We start from the raw sequence: 20,229 nt of genomic DNA on the forward strand, positions 1-20,229 counted from the left end.
AATTTTATTTATCAAGAAATTTTAAATATCCATAACCTTTGCAAATAAATTACTACATACTTCAGCAACATGGAAGTAGATTTCCGCATTATCTATAATATTGAAAATTTGAATGCAACCTAAAGGTCCAAATATAGCAGAATTACTGTTAAAATAATGAATCACCCACACAGTCAATTCATATGAAAACACTGAAAGGATGATACCAATAATTTTGTATTATCTAAGAAAATAGCTGTTAGAGAAAATATTAAAATAAATATGAAACTCCAAAAAATGTATATAACATTGTCTCAACTATATAAATGATTACATGAGGAGAAGCCATTTAGGAAAAAATGAAAAATTATTCACTTAGTTTTTCTGAATGTTAGGACTGTAAGTAAATGATGTTTCATTAAACTATTCTACAAATGTTAGAAAATTGTAATTTGAATATAGTGGAAATATTTTCTTTTGTGTTTGTAAGTTTTACCTTTCTGGAGAGAGGGACTGATTTTCAGATTAAATGAAGCAGATTGTTCTATTTCCATGCAGTGAAAATTCCAAGCATCTACAGTGCCTTTTAGGCTTCCTTATATTTAAAGTAATTGCTGAGAGTGGAAAATAGGACACCAATTATGAAAATGTATAAGATTTTAAATATTTTATTATGTAACAACCAAAAAGTATAAAACAAGTTTCCATTATTGAAAAAGACAACAACATAAAACTCTCAAACATCAAGACAAATAAAAACTTTATAGTCTGAGCAAAGAGTTTCAACTTTTAGTAAACTTAAGAATCTGTGGATGGAGTGGAAAGACACTTTTCAATACTATGAATTCCTCAGCTTAGCCTCAGATACATTGATTCAGCTGGTCTGGGATAGGGCCCAGGGACTAGAATTTTTAATAAGTATTTAGGCCACTTATTCAGATGGTGCATGAAGCACATTTACTTTAAACTTTCAAATTTCAAGCTTGTTTTTCTTGTAGAAATCTCAAAAAAAAAGAATATTGTATATAAATATCTCACTAAAATTAGACACTGTGTGAATAATACACAAATTATCTTCATCATACCTCTTGAATAGCAAAATCATTATCAGTCAGTAAGAGAGACACAATCTGGAAAAATGGATGGCTATTAGAGCAAAAATTTTGCAATTTAACTGACTGAAACCAGAAATTTATAAGAAATCCAAATCTTATGACTTTTATATTTTAAAAATGAAGTTTCATTTCATTTTTAATGAAAATGAATTAGTAAATACAAGTAGGCAGGTCAGTAAATACAAGTAGGAAAAAATATTTGCATTGGTAGACACACAAATTCACAAAATATGAATTTTCATGCTTAGCTAATAGTCAATGAAAATACTATTCAGCAAAGGCGATCAATGTAAATACTTCAAATACTACTTTCTTTAGATGCCACTCTTTGAATCAGCCGCGCGCCTTTGCAGCGCAGCTACACTGAGTGAACTGAGGCATGCATAGCGTGCACTTACATTCTAAATTTGCGGTTCCCAAACCTGCTTCACAGTCACCTGCGATATTGATACAAATACACAGATACATCAATTCAGAAACGTTGGCGAGGAAGTGGATGGAAGGAAGGAGAAGGACACAAAAATTTCAACTCCTTTTTAGAAAAACTTCCAGATAATTTGGGTGATTGGTCATGTTTGAGGACCACTTTTCTAGATTTAACTTGCTGGGATGTACTTGATCCATTTAAGTCCGTCCCTAATGAAGACTCACATTTTGGCTTCGTACAGTAGAGAGTTTATCAAATTGTTTATGACACCTGATAACACTTTATATCGTCCCCATGTCACTGCAGTGTTTTCCTCAGCTCACTTCTGTTTGGGGCTGCATCAATTTGGCTCAATACATAGTAACAATTTTAGTAGCCTGTTGTCATTTATCATTCCCATATCAGCTTCTCTGTAATGTGAATTGCTACAATGCCAAAAGAATGATTAATGCTAGTCCCTGAGCTAATTAATGGGAGTGTCACTTTGAGTCCAATATAGTAATTAAGTATTGCTGATGAAACAGCTCCAGATTTCACACACAAAGCGGGCCATTTTACCAACCTTTAACTTAATTTGGATCTTCAAATAATATTGATGCCGGTTCCACAAAGGAGGGATTAACTGTCTTGATTGTTTACAGTTATTATTAGGCATAAAGATTCCTTTTCTGTAAGGGACACTAAGACAATTACTGAAAAATTCTATGCCCTTAAAAATGAATTGAAATTTAATGATATTTTAAGAGATACATTCAACATCTCATTGTATTGAGAACTCAATGTTTTTTTTTTAATTTTTTATCCTAATTCTTTTTTTATTATTGTATTTTTCCATTACTACTTAGTTGCCTTATAAAATGCGCCCCCCGCCCCCGAAATCACCACACTGTTGTCCATGTCCATGGTCCTTTTCCCTTTTTGCTCAGTCCCTCCACCCTTTAACTTTCCTCCACCCTTAGCTGTCATCTTGCTCTCCATCCATGAGTCTGTCTCTATTTTGCTTGTTAGTTCAGTTTGTTGGGTAGATTCCACATATGAGTGAAATCATGTGGTGTTTGTCTCTGTTTGGCAGGCTAATTTCACTTACCATAATGTTCTCAATGGTTTTTTTAAATCAATAACAACAAGCATATAGCACATAATGACACTTCAGATCACTCTGAGTTGAACTAGGAAAGAAGAGAAGAAAAAAGGAAAATGGAATGATTGAATGACAGCATTCCTGGGAAGACACAAACAACTGAGAGAGTATCGCTAGGGCCTCATCAGGCTCCTTATCTAGGCTGTGCTTCTCAAGAACTTAATTTATGTCTAGGTGTTTTCCATTTTAATATAGGCTTCCAGTGTAACTAGTAATACGAGGACACCCGCTCCTAACTCTGAGGGATTCTTTTAAGTATATGTTTCTTTACTTGTACTTAAACTGAATGAGAAGAGGAATGGGCTACCCACTCAACAGTTTTAGAAAATTGGTTCTCCAGGTAATGTAAAGCCTCCTCAATTCTGAGAAGTTCAGAGAAAAGAAGCGGGCTACTTTTTAATACAATATTAGGTCATGTTTATTCGTTTGTGAATCCACAGTATGGATTCATTCAACATTATGCTATACTGACAGATCAACCGGGTCATAGTCAGCTGAATGTCCATGAGGATTTTCCCAAAAAACCTTCCTGGGTGAGCCTAGTACAGCCAGTGCTGGGATAGAAAGGTATCCAGGACATGAAAATGCTTGGATGGAGGAAGAAAAGGTAGGAAGCATGATGTCAGGCAAAGCATCCTAGAGGTAATATATTTAAGTCTTGGGGAATGAGTAAAAACAAGTGGGTTGAATAGGTGGTGAGTTAGAAGTGTTTTGAATTGCTCTTTGTTTTTATTCCATTTTCATGTGTTCATTTCCATTTGTAGAAAAAACAATGGTTTGAAAACAATAAGAATAGTATGAACAATAATGTTATGTGTTAACAAAAGATTATAAACTATATTGTTCACAGTGCTAACTTCTTTCTCTACTTATTCTAGCTTTTGGGGGGTGGATTTAGCAGTCAATTATGACATCAACTTGGCAAAATTGCCCATCACCCAACTCACACATCCCCAATGTCCTAGTCCGGGTTTTCTTCTGTGCAAGAGTGACCACCAGATAAACCAGCGTGGACTGTGTACCTTTCTTACAAGGACTGAGAAAACCCTCAGGAGAAGTGACGGGTCTGAATATCTAGTAAATGCCTGAAGAGCAAGGCTCAGTACAGACACGTAAATCCAAGCTCAGGAGCACTGCCGTTTGTCCTTGTCTCTTGTCCCACTCACAACCCCCTGACAGACTCCTCTTCTGTCCTCTCCAAGGTGGAACTACCTAGATCGTTTATACTTCCTTCCCTAATATATTTATTTAACTTGCACTTGGCTTTTCTGTTTCTAATGTCATTAATAAAAGGATGGGTGCTTGAACATGGCAACCAGCAGGGGGTTTGTGCAACCAAACTTTGTAGAAATCTTTTTCCCAATTGCGACAAGGGCAATATTCACATTATTTAGTTCTCTGGTTATTCTGTCCACATTACTATCACTCTTTTCCCTTTCTAAATAGGGTTTTATTAATAATAGAAGTATAATTTACAAAAGACTTCTTTTTATACATACAACTATAATTATTCTTTTAATACAAGAGTATTCTTGACTATTTGTATATTACCACAAGGGAAATAACTGTGTAAATAACAGGAATTATTGTGACAGGAATTTCTGCATTACTAAGACTTTGGTAGTCACATCTGTTCTTTTGTACAGTAAGAGACAATTTCTTTAATACTTTTAGATTTTATGTTTGTGTTATTTCCCTCAAAGTCAAAGTGTTTCCAATTAATGTAGGTATTGAGATTCCTCATTGCAATTAGTTTATCAGAAATAGGTGTGTGTTTACTGTTTGTGATGTTTTCTTTAAAAAATAATATCCATGTGTGTTTTATATTCTTAATCATCCAAAGAGGAAACAACCTGATTTACAAAGAAAAAAATTATATGCTGGATTGAATTGGTGGTGGAAGATTCTCTATCAGAAAATACGTGCTTATTAATTCAATAATGAACCGGAGAGAAGAATGTATACGCTAAGGGTTCACTGATAATTGAATAAAATGGTTAGAGTCCTGAGTATAAACTACCATTTGATCTGTACATTTAAGAAAATAGGTTTCTATATGCAGGAATAAAAAAAGCAATATAAATTAATGAAGTGCAGGCTTTAAATCCTAAAGGCTAACAAAGGCTGTAGAAAATGTACAGAGAAGCGAGGAAACAAGACTGGTGGGTGTGACCACCCTCAGTTCCAGAGCTTAAGTCCAAAATAAACAAGTCTACCCTAAGAAAATAATTATTAGTTAGTGTAAGCTTAAGTTTTTCCATCTCTCTTATTTGCAAGAATTATATTATTAAAAAATATTTTACAGCTCCGGCTGGTGAGGCTCAGTGGATTGAGTGCCAGCCTGCAAACCAAATGGTCGCTGGTTCAATTCCCAGTCAGGACACATACCTGTGTTGTGGGACAGGTCCCCAGTTGAGGGCACATGAGAAGCAACCACACATTGATATTTCTCTTCCTCTTTCCTTCCCTTCCCCTCTCTGTAAAAAGAAATAAACAAAAAGTCTTTAAAAAATATTTTACAAATATTGAGATGCATTTTTCTTTTCCTTAGTTAACAAAGGAATAATGTGGTTCTTAGATGTATCATTGGCCCTCTGTTTATTTGCCCTTCGTATTATTGGTTAAGAACTGCTAACCCTGATGTTAGAAATGATCACAAAACCCGGAGAACAGGTGCAGGGTCTCATCTATAATGCTGCTGGAAACAGCCATTACTAAGGCCTCTTTATTTACTATTAAATCATCTTTCCAAATCCCTTGGAAAATCAGCTCAGATGTGCCTCAGAGTATTCTGATTGCTGCAACACTTTCCAGGTATACAATCAGCCACCCACTAATGACATCCAGCAACGTTTCTAGTTCCCATCAGACTGCCTGAGACATAAAGTTTGTGATCATATCCTGCCCTGAAATGTATCAGGTAGATGCAACAATCTGAAATCTGACTCTAATACTATAAGTATAAAATCTTAAAAATGTATTTTATTTATTTAGGAGATATCTAGCACATTATCATAGTGGCATTATTGACATTGTCCATCAATTTGACATGACATTTTTATTATGAACTTGTAAGAGTCAAAAGTCTTCACATTTTGACTTTGACGATTTGTTTGCATGACTAAGAGAATTCAGAGTGAGTAGGACTGTGTTCCACTGTTTCTGTCCATTTTTTGCTTTTGTTTGTCTTTATAAGGATCTATTTCTTACAACTTTGATATATTCTTGAGACTTTCCACCAAATAGTAATTCATAATTTCAGAAAATTAATCCACTGATTCCAATCAACAATAGTTTTATCTTTCATTGGAACAATGGAACCCTGTCACCCAAGTGACTCACTGGCTATGTGAACTGAGAACTAGAATTAGGAAAAATATATCTCATGTTCGATACATACAACACAGTTCTCTTCTTCAAGAAAGAGAAAGATTTCATTTGATTATTTATGTTCTTTTCAGCAGTTTTCTCCTAGACGTGTAAGTATATTTGGAGAGCAAAGTAGCTGCTTTGTCTGTTTACAATGTGTAAATACTGACATTTTGTCACATAGAGTTACTTCATATTCTGTTTTGTAAAATTCACATTGAGAAGGTATGGTATATTCTAAATGAATGTGTGTGTATATATATGTACATATATATGTGTGTATATATATGTATATGTGTATATATGTGTATGTGTGTGTATATGTACATATGTGTGTATGTGTGTATATGTATATATGTGTATATATGTATGTATGTGTGTGTGTGTATATGTGTGTGTGTGTGTGTGTGTATATATATATCACATTGTAATTATAACACTTCAGTGTGTTTTGGACAGCCACAAAGTAGAGGACAGTGAAAAGCAAGAAGCAATGAATTAGGGAAAATACAGAAATATATGGACTTTATTTTGATGAGTACTAGAACCTAGTTATTGTTTACTGTTGTAAAACTCTTCATCTATAGGGAACGTTTACCTTCAAAGGCTTTGACTTAGAACCACAGTTAAGGAATAAATGATCAAGTAGTGGCACGTATATTATGTAGTGGGTGAACAACATATGTGGGTTCATATTAGACCTTCTAACTGAGGTTTGGCATGAGCATCAATTTATTTAAGTCTAAATCAGAGCAGTGTACCTGAAAGGAATATGTTTTTTTGTATATGAAAAAATTATGGCAACAAATATGAAAAGAAAAAATAAGATTCAGATATTAAAAGAAAGTATAAATAGAAGTCATTTTCTTTTTCATCAAAAAAAATTTTAGATTTTTATTGTCTTCTAAGACAATTATCTTTGTTTACAACTATCTTAATAGTTTCTCATTTTAAATATTATTTTAGACAAAATGCTACCTAGCATATTTCATAAATATAGTAGAATATAAAAAGTTAAAGAATATTAATGTGAATGTCACATAATCTCAACTTTAAAAATGTTTGAGTATCTTGTCTTTCCTAGTTTCCAAGTAGTAAGTAGTATTATTGGAATATGCATAGAAATCAATATGATACATTTCAACATACAAATTATGTAGTGGACATTGTCATCATGTCCCAGAAAAGATAAAATTTATTAAACAATTTATTCTTATTCACATAAATTTTCAACTTAGCGTTAACTACATAAATATTTCTAGTGATGAAATCATTGTTGACCTGTTTGAAGAAAATCAGCAAACCTAGTTTTAAACAGTACAAAACATTCTGTAATTTTTGAAACTATGTTGAATTTATTATTTTCAGCACTTGCTTAGGAGTATAGAAATGTTTTAAAAATTACACTTTATGCTGTGCATATATCTAGAAACCTGAAACATTTGTGCAGTGGGAGGTAGCTGAGCTTGGACTAACTAATCCTTAGTAAAAGAACATCATGATTTTACACAGAAGAGTACCATTAATACAACAAGCTATTTCAATAAATTACAAATATTGGTTCTTAATATTTAAACACCACACTTTTTAGGTTTAAGTCATAGTAATAGGGATGAAATATGACTTTAGATCAATTAACTACTTGATGTGAGTTTATAGAATAAAGAAGCTCAAATAATTGAATTTTTATTTTTCATACTGAATATTTTTCAAATCTGTAGTCTACATTGTAAAAATAAGATTCAGAATGACAATTAACTAACTGAACTTTAAGCAGAGTATTTAAAATAGCTTGGAATTTATAAAATGATCTATTTTATCACAAGGAAAATCTTTAGTATGTCTAGAAAAAGAAAAGAGAGTTCACTCTTTTATATAAAAAGACATAGACATAAGGTTAAGAGGGGTGCTTTCTATGGGGATAAACAGGTAGAGGTCTATGAATCCAATATGAGTAATTTCATGCAGAAAGAAATAAGGGCAATATGGGAAAATTAGTCATAAATTAAAAAACCGGTGAAATAAATTATTTTGGCAGTGACATTTGGCAATGTTGGTACAGGAAGAAATTTATAGGAATATAAGACTCATGTGTGATATGAACAAAGACTTTATTGGGCCTTTGTAAAATTTTCTGAGGAACTTTCTAAGATGTTTTTGTGGAAAAGTAGCAGCCTGTAGTGAACTCATAATTTCCTCCTTAAATGTAAATTATAAACATTTGTGAGTAATCAAAACTGCTGTTATAATTGAATTCTGAACTTCCAGATCAAAATGATAGACTGAACTCATGCATTAATCTCTTCGTCAAAAACCCTAACAAAATGATATTCAAGTAGTAATATGACATAAATCCACATTAATGAAGATAATAGGAAAAAGCCATCACTAGATCTTATGATGTTCACAGAAACATGCCAAGAGTGAGCCAACAAACTCAGCTCAACTCCAAGGAGATTCATGAAACAAAAGTACCTGGGGGTCCAGAATATTAGGTGGTTCCTCACTGAACCCTCATGTGACAGCTGTAGTGGGTTGTTTACCTCAAAGTCATCCATGCCACCACCAGCTACTCCCTGTTGGCAGGGCTTGGCTGTCACCATCAAGGCTTGAGGTGTCAAATACTCACTTCTGAAGACTCTTTATATCTTGGCAACGGTGTTTCACCCAACCCTGAACAATTAGATGTGACGATGTCTTGAAATACTTCTGGAAAAGGTTTATCTAAGGTTAAACGAAAGTCTTAGAAGGAAGCACCCTTTTTCTTCACCCTATTTTTCATGTCCACCTAGGATACCTGGAATTTTTATAACCATTTTTGAATAAGGGACAAGCCTATGAACTTCTACTTTAAATAGCATCATTGAATTTATGAATTAAACCTGGAATGGCCTACTTCCATGTCTACAGATGTTCCATACTGTTTAAGCCACTTTGTTTAATTATTCTGCTACCTGAGGCCCAAAGACTTCTGACAGACAGCCTCAAATAAAGCCTGTCAATTAATAAGCTCCTACTATGTTCACTGAGACCCAGGATTATGTTCTTACCTAGTTCTAAATATGAATAGGAAAGCATCACCAGGCTTTTGGGGAAAGCCTGTAACATAAGACTGAAAAAAGAATTGGAAAACTTACCATAAAATAAAAGGGGGTAATTCAGTGGAAAGAACATAAATTTAAAACTGAAGACTATAATTGGGGAAGAAGGGGTTAAGCAAAGAAAAAAAGAAAAGGCTCCTTGAGACAGACAACAGTATGGTGGTTGCCAGAGGGAAGGAGGGCTTGGGGAAGGTGAAAGTAAGTAAAAGGGGGATAAATGCTGATGGAAGGAGACTTGACTTAGGGTGGTGAACACACACTATGTCATACAAAAGATGTATTATATCTGTGTGAAGATAGAATTGTATGCCTGAATCCTACATAACTTTATTAACCAATGCCACCCCAATAAATTCAATGAAAATAAATTAAAAAATTTCATTGCCTCTAGAACTTGTCAAAATGAAGAGACTGAAGACACAAATAATTAAATGTAATATGTATTATGTGGATCTTGTTTGGGTTCAGATTCAAGAAGCCTTTTGAAGTAAATAGGAAAATATAAATGTGGGCTGAATTTAAGATGAAATCAATGAATCATGTTAGGAAAGATAGTGGCATCACATTACATAATAAAAATTTTCATATTTTTTAAAGAAATTCATGCTTAATTCTTTTTAGGGACTGGCATATAATATAACAAAATAACATTATTTGGACCTCATTTTTAAATATAGTCTAGTTGATACAGGGAAAGAAAGAGAAGGGATAAGTAGAAAAACAAATTTTTGATAACTATTAAATCTGGGCAATTGATATGGGGAAACAATATTTTGGAAAAAAAATGACGAGGGATGGGGAGAAAATGCAGACAATTGTAACTGAATAAAAAAATAATAAATTAAAAAAAACATAAAATTAACCACTACACTTTTTATCTGCACATTTGCTCAGAATGAATAACATCTGTTTAAACCAAACAGTGATGTGGAAACACAAGCAAAAATAAACATGAATATAAAAAAGAAAAAAATGATGAGATTTTTTATCATTATAGGACTTTCTATATTATTTTATTTTTGAAAAAAATGCTTGTATATTTCCATTTAAAAAAACCTTAATGAATTAATTGTTGCAGTACAGCCATGAAGGAACTACAAAGTTGAGGTAAGATAAACCTTTCAGCCATGAAAATGTGTGTGTGCGGCAAACGAACGTTAAAAATACTGCTCAGTAGTAGTTAACAAGGGTAAAAGAATGTGATGTGACAAGTCAGGCAAGACTTAGCAAAGGAGATGAAATTTTATTTGAATCATAAAATAATAATGGGTCATGTACATATTGGCTAGCCTATACTTGATTAGAAATTTGATGATCAAATATATCATCTTAACAAACCCTTATAAATATCAATTTTATGAATGAGAAAACTGAGTCAAGTGAGTTGAGTATTTGCCCAAGTTCACTGATCTTCAAGTGGAACAGGAAGTCAACCCCAGGTCTACTGCTTTGTAACCCCATGCTTTTTCCACTACTAGAATAATCAAGAAAAAAAGGAACGGAGAACTGCATTTTATGACAAAGGAAAGCATGGACACATGCAGTGCCGGAGATGCACCTAGCCTATGGCAGGGAGTAGGACAGCGTGGGAAGTAAGAAGGCAAACGGACCCAAGTAGAGAGAGGTCAAGATTGGCAGGAAAGGGGAATCTACCGAGTTATGGGGCAGAGCCACGGTGTACAGGGCCATAGTAATGTGAAAGTACTGAATTTGGGGGGATAAAAGTGTTACTCTTCATTCATTCTGAAGTAGTGTTTTCAGAAAGATGGGAAGTATTACATAATAATAAAGCAAATGCCACATAACAAAGAAAGGATCCATTACAGAAAGATACTTTGATGAAAGTAAATGATATGGGAGAAAGCAAAATATTTTTTAAAAGGTGCTGGTTAAAAGCAGTTCCAGGCTGAGGCAGAGGTTTTGTCAAAGTCAGTGACAGGAATGCTGGACGAGCCCTCTGTTCTCTAAACTCCAGATACACGAATCAGTGCAGCGGCACTCATTCTATAGCTCAAACCGAGTTGCCTGCTGCTTTGCAGCTAGACACAGAAAACAAAACACACCAGATAATAGTATCTAAAAAGTAGTGGACAGGAGCAATTTTGCCAAAAAAGTCACATGGCAGATATCCAAAATATTTTTATACTTTATAATGAAATGTCATACAATACCAATAATTATACTCATGCCTCTGAAAATAAAAATATTTTAAAAGATAACTATCTGAAAAACAAACTATATCAAGTCCATCGGTTTACTCAATTTTTAATATATAAAAGTGTATGTAGTATAATAATACTGATAGATATATAGATGTGTTATAATGCTGACATACATATGCACATATATATAATTTTCCTCATGCACATATGTGACGCACGTCAGAGGGAGTTATATGTGCAGGATCTGGAATCAGACTGTCTGGTTTAAATCCTAGCCTCAGGAAAATATTAGCTGGGAAAACTGAACTTCCCTAAGCCTCAGTTTCTCCTTTTGGAGATAATCAGAGGCCTGCATTCAACAGGCTATATTGTGATGTAAATGAGGTGGTCCATGTAATGTGCCTGGTGTGGGATCGAGCACATAATAAGTGCTTAGTTAAGGTTAGCTGTTACAATTATCATTGGAATCAATCCCTAGAGTTGGACATTCCTGGAACAGCATCTTTATCCTTATATTTTGATAGGTGCTGTCAATTGCTCTCCAGAAATAAAACCAAGTTACACTTTCCCTGAGAGTGCCATTTGACCCTCACCTTTACCAACACTGGATTTTTTTTTTTTTTTGCCAATCCAGTAGGGAAAAAAAGTTACTCATTGCTGTTTTAATTTGCATTTTTGGATTACTTGCAGGACCTTTGATTGTTTTCCAGCCATTTGTATTGCTAAAACGTAATTGCTTGTTCATCTCCTCTGTCTTTTTTCCTTTGGAGTTTGAGATTTTTCTGGCTGTTTGTGCACATTTAGGATGTTAAGCCTTAATCTAATATATATGGTGCAAATATTTTATTCTAAGTTGTCATGTGCCTTTCAACATTTTAAAATGTCTATTGTTTTTAGAAGTTTATATTTTTTATTAGTCAAATTTGTGAGATGCTTTTCTTGTGGCTTGCGGATTGTGCCTTCTTTAGAATAGTTTTTATTCAGGATCTCTATACACATTTGGCTTTTCTATGTAGAGCTGGGTCATTCCTGGTTTGAGCATACATGCACATATATATACATACAATATCCTCTTGGACATTGTTACAGCCTGGGCCTCCCAAGAGCTCTCGCTGTACTGTATGTGTTTTCTAGCTTTGATTCACATTGCCACTGTTATTACCTGGCTCTCATGTGACAGAAGCAGTAATAGTCTTTTCTGTTTGTAAAATAACTTGCTAAAACACCCAATTAACAATCTTATTACTTAAACTAGTGTGATTCAGTTGGTCCACTATTCTGGCCAGTTCAGAAAAGAAATTATTGCAGGAACAAGTGGTTGTATCAGTAAGATGTCAAAGAATCTCAGATACAATTATTTTTGTGGGGTGAAAAATAATCTTATTTTAATTTTTTAAATATGCACCTCACAACTGAATCAACTAGGTGATTTTCATTTTGTTTAATGATGCCCCAAGGATCCAAAGATTTGATTCTATTTCAAAAATAAGTAATTATAAGAACCACTTTCAATTAATTTATTCAAATTTAAACTGGCACTATTTGGGAGATAATTTGGCAAAATTTGGGAGATAATTCTAAAGGAATTAATTTAGGGTAGTGACAAAATACCTGCCCATAACTTAATTAAAAATATTTTTAACTTTACTCAGCAGCTTCTAAAAGGAAACATATACTCTGATATTTATAAAAAGAAATGTTTGAAATTTTCTGTCATTGATTTTATGAGAGTTAAATTATGATATAAGACAGCTTATTGGCTTCCTAATCCTTTTCTCAATATCAGAAAGTACCATCTTGGTATTATTATAGAATTAATGATTTTTGGGCTACTTCAGTATTTTTATCTTTTTATGTTCTAATGTATCAGTATAGCAAATAGACTCTTTGCTGTAGCAAACTTTTGTTGTATCATCAAATACAGGTCGATAACAATAGCACAGGCCTGCCAAGAGAGGTAGTAGGTGATCACATACCCTCGATCTGTAGGTACTTAAAGGGAAGGCTTCCGGGCCTCCCACGACCCATAAACTTTTCTAGAAATGTGGTCCTTTAGCATAAGAAATAAATCATTGATTACTATCTTTTATACATGTAAACAGGTAAAATATGTTCTTGTGAATTCTTTCTCTGAATACTTATCTGGAATAATAATGACTAAAAACCGTAAGATTCTTACTGTGTACCAAACATCATGTTAAGTGTGCTACACATACAACTTTAGACTCACAACTATCTTATGAGATATTTTTATTTCCATTTGACATAAAGAAACTGAGCCTCTCTGTTTCAATAACTTGTCCTACTGACACACGTATTAAATGGCAGAGTCAAGATTTGGACCAAATATGCTGGCTCTGATCCCAGGTTTTTAACTATTAGTCTATCCTTAGGAAGGATTGGCCATGGAGAATGGGACAGGTGGCAGACTTGGTGGGACTCTGCAAGTAGCCAGGGCGTAGTGTGAGGCGCTGGCAGCTGGAAACAGAAGGAGCCCAGAAGGTAGGAAGCACAGGCATGACTTGATTTGGTCAAGTATAATATATAAAAAAAGCCACGATTTCATGTGTTTAATAGAGCCCAAATAAATACATAATGTACTGCTATGATCTCAATTCTCACTGGAATTTAAAAACTCCCCTTAGAGGAAAAATTTATGTCAAAATGACCCCATGGGTATTTGAACAAAATTAAGAATATGTTAACACATCATACCTATTTGTGATACAATTACTACAATAAATTTAATGTTGATAAAACATTTCCACAGAAAGAAAGTAGCTCAAATTTTGTCTCTAGGCCACTTTTCAAGGGACATTTATGCTCACTTGCATACAGGTGTGTGATGGGTGGCTGCTGTTGGCCAGGAAGGATTCTGGTCATAGCTTGCACCTGGGCAGGAAATAATAACTAGTGATCGGCCAAATGAAATGCAGTTATTCACCAACCGAGTGCCGTTCCAATTTGTATATATGATTTTAATGTTTTTCTGTAGAGAGGCAAAGTAGTAGCTATTAATAGGTGAGGCTGTGTATTGGATAATTTTGAACCATATCCTGAGAGTTTTTTAAATGTAGATATTAATGACAATGTATTAATGACCATTGTATCTCTATTTAAAAAGACAAAAAAATGAAAGAAACCCTTTTAGTTAAATTTAAATCTCAAAGAACAATTTATTATTTTTATTTATTCTACCTTACTTTTTCACTAGTCCATTTAAACAATATTTGTTGCATACCTATTATGTGCCAGGTCCCATGATATTGCAAAAACATATTTCTCTAAATATTTATATATATTTTTTTCTCTATGGAAACCTGGGAGCAGGAGGTGGAGATAACAAAAAATAAATTATATTTTATCAAAGAGTCAATCATGTAGATAATATAAGTGCATTCCTTCTTGATTCTTTTTAAGTATTATTTCTTTTTTTTTACCTTTGAAATTTTTAAGTTTTTTGTTTGGTTTTTTAATCTTTGTTTTTATGGTTGTTCAAGTACAGTTATCTCCATTTTCCCACCACCACTTCCCCCCTTTGGCTTTGTCCATGGGTCCTTTATAAATGTTCCTTGGTGACCCTTCCCTTTCTTTACCTTTTACCCCCTCCTCCCACCCCTCTGGTTAGTCAGTTTGTTCTTTATTTCAATAACTCTGGTTATATTTTCCTTCCTTATTTGTTTTGTTGATTAGGTTCCACTTGCTTATAGGTGAGACCATATGGTATTTGTTTTCCATTGCCTGGTTTATTTCACATAGCATGATGCTCTCCAGATCCATCCATGCTGTTGCAAAGGGTATAAGCTCCTTCTTTCTTTCTGCTGTGTACTATTCCATTGTGTAAATGTACGAGAGATTTTTGTTCCGCTTATTTACTGATGGGCACTTAGGTTGCTTTTAGCACATGGCTATTGTAAATTGTGCTGCTGTGAACATTGGGATGCATAGGTTCTTTTGAATTGGTGTTTCAGGATTCTTAGGGTAAAATCCCAAAAGTATTTCTTTTTAAATATTTTATTGTTATTCTTTTACAGTTGTCTCAATTTTCCCCCTTTGCTCTACTCTGCCCATCCCACCCCATGCTCCCACTGTCAAGCCCCACACCATCGTCCATGGCCATGGGTCATTCATACGTATTCTTTGACTAGTCCCTTCCCCTTCCCGCTCCATTCTGGTCCCTGTCAGACTGTTCTATGTTTCCATGCTTTTGGTTCTATTTTGCTCATTAGTTTGTTTTTGTTCATTAGGTTCCTCATAGGTGAGATCATGTGGTATTGATCTTTAATTGACTGGCTTATTTCACTTGACCCAGCGATTCCTTCACAACCTCTAAATTGACTGGACAAGTTAATTTTTATATGAGATAATGCACATATCTAACTGCAGCAGTGTTTAGCGTAGAGTGAGCTCTCAACAAACATTTGCTGCTGTTTTTTGTTGGCATTATTCTAATTGTATAATTAAATTACTGAAGAGAATTCTTTTGGTATGTGTTTTTTTCAACATTTTTGATTTAGCTATTCATGAAAGAACAGCTTAGCAAACACTGTGGTTACCTTACCTGAATTATACTGGATTTCACTATTTTGTTGTTTTTTGTAACTTCTTACACTGATCATCTCTCTTTGCCTTACAGTAAACATTATTTAATTTCCACCTTTGTTTTTACTTCTAAACATTGCTTAATTTTTGGTAATGCTTAAACTTTCAAGTCCTTAAGTGTCTCCCTAAATCAGGAAGGTGCTTTCTCCACTGCGTATGGAAATAAATACAGGGTGTTGGGATCCTTTACTGTCTTCATTTGCTCATGTGGCCAAACAAAAGGCATGAAGTGATTCTTACGCGGGGCTTCTCTAGCTATGTGCAGAGACTTTCAAAGCCACATAGCACAACTGCACATATTCACACCTACTGCAAATACCCATACCCTAGATAAGGGAATGCAACTTCTTAATATTTTTAATTAAGAAAAGCCCCAGCAACTGTGTACCTTGTACTGGATTTTTCTAGCTCCCAGCAGAGGAAACAATAAAGTACAATTTATAGAAATATGCTATGTTTATCTTCTCTGGATTTAATGTTTATTAGAGGTTATGATAAAAACCACTATGGTGATAAGCACAGTGTTGACAACTGGAAAAGGCAGTGGAGGCCTAGAAATCATAGCGCTGCAGAGTGGAGATGGAGAGGAAGCTGTCAGACAAGCCTAGCCCCTGTCATCTGAGAAGACTGCTTTGAAAAACAGCTCAGAAAGAAGTGGCCCTTTGTATTGTTCGTTCATTTACTGTTTTGAATTATACAACTAATCCTTTAAAAAATTTTAAATATTAAAGAATACCTAGCATACATATAACATGACATATATATATATATATATATATAGTCATACATAGGTGTTTATACACACATATAGTTCGTTTACCCTACCATTACTTTCAAAATTATTTCATTTTCCTCTTTAAACTCAGCCATATGGGATGTGTAGTCACACCACAGTGCCTTTATTCATGTTGTCCTTTCTGTCTGTAATACTTTAACAAAACTTTTTTTTAAGGTTGAGCTTTTTATATGATGGTGATGTGCTCTCCGGGCTTGGAGATAGGATCTTGAAGAGTTGGGCTGAACTTTTCAAGGGACTGAGAAGCTTGGGATCCTGGCTAGTGTCAGGCCTCCCACAGTGTCAACTGGGGTCAACGCCACTGAGAGGCAATAGGGAGATGAGGTAGGGAGGAGAGGTGGGAATGTGGGGAGAGGGAAGGGAGGTGGTAGAAATGGGAGCAGAAGGGGTGGGGAGTGAGGGAAGGGAAAGGAAGGGAAGGAGTGGAGGAGAAAAAGGGAAGCAGGGCCTGGCTGGAGCTGAAGCCAAGCTAGAGGTGGTCAGGTTGGCAGCAGGGGAGGCTCAAAAGGAATCTTCCTGGGAAGTTCAGGAAGCCACGAGGGCCTGTTTCATCTGCTCATAGGTAATGGACATCACCACATTCCAGGAACCCAAATGGAGAAAGGAGGGATGAACCCTTTGTAGAAGGCTCAGAGACCCTCCTTGTGGAGCTCGGTGAGGGCGCAGTGGCCGGCACAGTGGCCAGCGCTGCTGTACTGGTCCAAGGCAGAGTTCATCTATCCTGTCCTGACTACATCTACAGGGAAGGCAATGATGTGGTGTAGAAGCTTGCCTCAAAGGCAGAAGTGAAGTGAAAAGGAAGGCCATCTGTCACAAGTTTGGCCTTTAGGAGGGCATCCTTGATGAGGTCGTAATCACCAGCTCAGCACAGTGGACGATAACATTATGAGCAATATTGGGAGAGGTCCCTTTGCAAAGTTCCTGGAACCTTCCTCTTGGGCAATGATCTTCTAGTAGGCATCAGCAATGCTTTGGTATCTCTGGCTACCTCCAGCCTGGGCTTGAACCTGGAACAGGACCTTTACCACAGCTGGGGGCCATGCCACAGCCACAGCCAAGGCACCTGTGGTGCTGGCTGTCAGGAGGGGCCTCCCAATGCAAGCAGCTCAGAGCCCTTGGTGTAGAACTGTTTGCCAGAGACTTGGAGGCCTATGAGGACAGAGGCGAAGCTCATCTGCCCCTGCAGACTGGCAACCAGTCAGTTGTAGAGGCTGCAGGGACAGTCCGTGTGCACCAATGTCATGATGGTACCCGGCACACCACAGTACTGGACACTGGCTGCAGCTCTCACCGCCCCCTGCTTTTCTCCGCGGATCTGCAGCCAGACTTCAGCAGTGTCCAGGAGAAAGGTGATGAGATCTGCAATGCAGACAGCTGTGCCAGCCACCGGGAACTTCACAGGAGCAGTAGGGAGCACATCTGTCGCCTTCAAGCCAACCGCAGGCTGATTTCCTGCTACCTCCCAGGAGGTGAAGAAAAACTGGAGAAGGGTTAGGCTCATTTTCCTCTTTAAACTCAACCATACAGGGCATGCGGTCACACCTCTGTGCCTTTATTCACGCTGTCCTTTCTGTCTGGAAAACTTTTAGACAAATAAAATTGCATACGTTCTTTCACAAGTCCAGCTGCTCTTCCTCAGACAGCAGGTTTTGGTCATCTCTCACAGGACTAGTCACACTGCTTGTACTTCATGGGTCACTTATTGGTCTCCCCAACTCTATTCCCTCATCAGACTTGGAGATCAGAGACTTTGCACACATGTGTATGATGTACATTCTTCTGTATGCCAGGAACCCAGCAGACTGCCAGGTCGTAGTGGGGAAGTACTGTTGGTGAGTGAACAGTCTGTGTCAAACTGTTTTGTGTACCACTTGACTTTGTATCGGTAGTCTCTAGTCATTCTTAAAGAACTTTCTTAGGTGGGATCCAAGATACACATTTTGCAAAGCTGTTTCCACAGGCTTCTGAATGTGGATGAATATACCTGTTTTATATACTTTAAAAGTCTATGTTTCTATACCCAAGAGAATTGTTTAAAAAACACCCTGAGGACTCCCAAATAATGACCTGTCTTCCCTTGAGATGAGATAGTAAATATAAGACATAATACAAACTTAAGACAACCTCCAGAAAAATTTACTTCTAGATTTTGGGCAGGAGATTAAGAACCTTACGATGTGTTGTGCCTTCGTATTCAAGTACACCATGCACATAAAGTCCTTCTGTTGTGTTTACTCTGATTTATTTTAAGGCAATTTAATTCCCATGGATAATTTACTGTAATATTTAAGCATGTTACATTTTCAGAACATTTTAAAGTTCGTACGTTACCTTTGTGTGTATTGTCTCATTTTAAGCAGAGCCCCTAAAGACGAAGGCTCTGCATTATCATATTGACCTTCCAGGTGAGAAATGATGTACACAGAAAGTGCAAGCGTGTGGCTAAGACCACCAAAGCTCAGGTAAATGATTAGGTCTACTTTTGATTAGTTCTCCCTCTGTTAATATATTTCAGTTCCTTAGCAGTTAACAATGTATGCAACAAACATAATTTTGGTGATAAAATCTTCAGTGCTAAATACCTTTGTTACTTGCATTGATACATTTGTTATAAATATCTAATAACCTTAGCTAAAATTTCAAAAGTTGAATTGGTAGTAACTATAACATCTTTTTCTCATGACAACTACCAGTCATATCAGTATTTGTATTCTATATAAACAAATATAGGTGGAATCAAAGCCAATGCCTTCTATATTTATTTTCTATTTCTGCCATAACAGGTTATCAAAATTATTATTATTATAGTTATATAATACAACTATATTATAATTTAGTGGCTTAAGACAGTAAAAATTTCTTATAGCTCTCAGAGAAGAAGTCTGATAAGGGATCTTACTGGGCTAAAAATCAATATTTTAGGAGGGTTTTGTCCTAGAAAAGGACAAAGAGAAGCCCTAGAGAAGGACCTGTTTAGCTGTCTTTTCCAGCTTCTAGAGACCACCTGCAGCCCTCAGTTCCTGGTCCCTCCTCCAGGTTCAAAGTCAGTAACAGTGCATCTCTGTGTCGCCCTCTGTGACCACATCTTCAGTTAAAGAATTTTTGCTTTATGGTTTCATGTGATTAGATTAGGCCCATCTGGCTAATACAAAATAATTGCCTTGTCTCAAAATTGTAATCATTTTTGCAAGATCCCTTTTGTGCTGTAAGATAAGATATTCACAGTTCCCAGGGATCAAAATATAGACACCTTTGTGGAATCTTTTTTATATCTACCATTCCTTCTTATCAAAATAGACCCAGAAATGGCTTGGGGAAGAGTGAGAAGGAATTTAAAACATCATATAGAGGAGATAGTCAAACAAGCTTTCATTTTTCATTTTTATAATAGATCAAATGAGGTTCAAAATATGAATTAAAATAACTTCAGAATTAGTCATATAGTCAATATCATCATATTAGGGGAAGAAAAGTTAGACAAGATAATGATTGCAATGTAACCTATTCTTTAGGAAATATTTATTAATATTAGTAAAG

General features: G+C 35.6%; 1 protein-coding gene and 1 pseudogene across 5 annotated transcripts in view; one reads left to right on the forward strand and one right to left on the reverse strand.

The window, feature by feature from the left end:
* The window catches only part of GRIA4 (glutamate ionotropic receptor AMPA type subunit 4), a 383,403-nt gene that overhangs the window by 43,061 nt on the left and 320,113 nt on the right, over positions 1-20,229 (forward strand). The gene's annotated exons all lie outside the window — the stretch shown is intronic.
* On the reverse strand, positions 17,194-18,193 carry LOC123480794 (dicarboxylate carrier SLC25A8 pseudogene; annotated as a pseudogene).

Source organism: Desmodus rotundus, chromosome 5, assembly GCF_022682495.2.
Source record: "Desmodus rotundus isolate HL8 chromosome 5, HLdesRot8A.1, whole genome shotgun sequence".
Taxonomy (NCBI): domain Eukaryota; kingdom Metazoa; phylum Chordata; class Mammalia; order Chiroptera; family Phyllostomidae; genus Desmodus; species Desmodus rotundus.